At 47.2% G+C, this 2,305-nt stretch overlaps 1 pseudogene; it reads left to right on the forward strand.

Annotated features, from left to right (window-relative positions):
• Nucleotides 1-1,109: 1,109 nt before the first annotated feature.
• Nucleotides 1,110-2,041, forward strand: LOC131421404 (mitochondrial fission factor-like; annotated as a pseudogene).
• Nucleotides 2,042-2,305: the final 264 nt, after the last annotated feature.

Here is a 2,305-nt window from a genome sequence, read left to right on the forward strand (position 1 = left end):
CTCTATGTGGGCCTGTGGTTACAGTCATAAGACCACAACCTTCTTCTCTCCTACTCTTCCCACCCCATCATTATTACAGAGGACCACAGCTAAGAGAGCTGTCATGTGCAGACTCATAGTAAGAAGGAGTTCTTTGGGAAGCCCAGAGAGGATGTTTGAAGGATGTGAAGCCTCTGGTATGTACAGCTGCAGTGACCATGAAATGGAGCCCACCTCCTGGCCAGGTTATTGTGACACACAGGAACTGCCTTTTGTGTTTGTTTCTACCCAGGGTGCTATGTCCAGATTTCAACAAAAGATTATAAGGCACGTTAAAGGCAAGAAAAAACAGTCTTAAGAGACAAAGTAATCATCAGAACCAGACTCAGATATGACACAGATGTTGAAATTATCAGACAAGGAATTTAAAATAACCATGATCACATGTTAAGGGCTCTAATGGAAGAGAGCTGTCGCACGCAGAAGAGATGAGTAAGGTAAACAGAGAGATGGAAACTACAAGACAGAATCAGCAGGAAATCCTGGGATGGACACTCTTCATCCTGTGACAGAAAGAAGGAACACCTTTGATGGACCCACAAGGGGACAGCGTAGGAAAGAATCAGTGAGTGAAGACTTGTCGATGGAAACTTTCCATACTGAGATGCAAAGAGAAAAAATAATGAGGTAAAAAGGGGTGGGGGGTGGGGCAGAAGATCCAAGAACTGTAGGACAATAAAAAATGTTATAATCTGTGGTGGTCTCCCCCGGCGCCTCTGTGCACTCAGCCCACGGCCTCTCAGTGCACCCACCCAAGAGCCCTGGGAGCCAGAGGGAGACGGCTCTTGGTGAGGACCCTGCAGTGGGCCCAGGGGGACAAAAGTGGCTCTAAGTCCAGCCCATGCACATTGAAGCAAGGTAAAGGATTTACGATGAAGCACAGAAGCAGATAGTGCCAGCGAGCAAGCAGTAGCTGGTGCACAGTTCTGGAAAAGCAGTGTCCGTGTTGTCATGTACGTCTCCAAAAAAGTTCCGGTCTGTAGGGGATTGTTGTGTAAAGGAAACTGAACCAAAGGGTAGCAGTATTTTAATAGCTATTGTAGACGTGTACCTACTGTGTTAGAGTGAGTGAAAGAACAAGCAGTGACCCAACACTAGGAAGAGAGAGTGGGGCAGCTCTTCCTTCTCCCATTGCCACTGAGATGGAGGAAATTAGCTGAATTCAGTATGAAATGGAGTATAGTCACTGGCCGCATGGCGATGTTTTGGTCAACAACGGACCACATATATGAGGGTGGTCCCATCAGATCAGTACCATGCAGCCTAGGTGTGTAGCAGGCTGTACCATCTAGGTCTGTGTAAGAGCACTCTATGACGTTCGCACAATGAAGAAATCATCTGACGACGCATTTCTCAGAACATGTCCCCATCATAAAGCCACGCACGACTGTACACCGAAGGTATTAGTCAGCGAACAAGGGTCCCAGAAAAGTTAAAGGAAGCCCCACCAAATGCTGAGCTGGGACAAGGATTCCGAGAGGAGTTCCGAATGCCAGCGTGGTCATGCAGGTTCCGGAGAGGGTTGTTGTCGCAGGAAACGATGAGACATTCCGTTTTCAAGATCAGCAGATGGCGACTTTATTCAGTCAACTCCCTGTAAACTTCTGGACTAAACACCACCTCGCGTTCTTACACGAAGCGAAAGACCACTTGATTTTCCGGATTTAGAGACACCTCCTCTAAACCCTTGGAATGAAGAAATCCGTGGAGTCGGCAGGCTGAAAAGCGAGCGCTCTGGGAGTGAACATGCTGCTCACCAAAACGGGCAGCTGGTCAGAACTGAGTCCACTGACAGCGTTTCAGATCCAGATTCGACTGCTGAAGGAGCTTCAGATGACAACGACTGCTGTAGATGCAGCTCCGTGAAGACTGCAGAGAAGCTAAACAGACATCTGCAGCTTCCAGAAGAGGAGAGCAGAGACATGCCGGAAGAGAGATGCTCGTGTATTCCATCACGGTAGCATCCTGGCTGCCTAAGAGCCGGCTCTGGATTAGCCGCTAGAGGTAACCTTGGCTCTCAAAATATTGTCTCAATAGCTGGAAACAGAAAGAGTTTGCAAACTTCTTGGTTTCTGTCTTTGCATTGTATGCTGTTGTATGTTTCATGCCCTGAAAATGTGCTTCTTCTGGAAAGGAGGAGGAAGGACTTCTACTCGCAGAAGTAAAAGTATACTCTGTTGCTCAGCTCCATTCACTTTTAACAAGTTCTGCAGTAACACCTACTTAAAATTCTCCCTTAGAATGTTTTGTAAATAGGCTTTACCTT

Source organism: Diceros bicornis, chromosome 25 (assembly GCF_020826845.1).
Source record: "Diceros bicornis minor isolate mBicDic1 chromosome 25, mDicBic1.mat.cur, whole genome shotgun sequence".
In the NCBI taxonomy this organism is placed as follows: domain Eukaryota; kingdom Metazoa; phylum Chordata; class Mammalia; order Perissodactyla; family Rhinocerotidae; genus Diceros; species Diceros bicornis.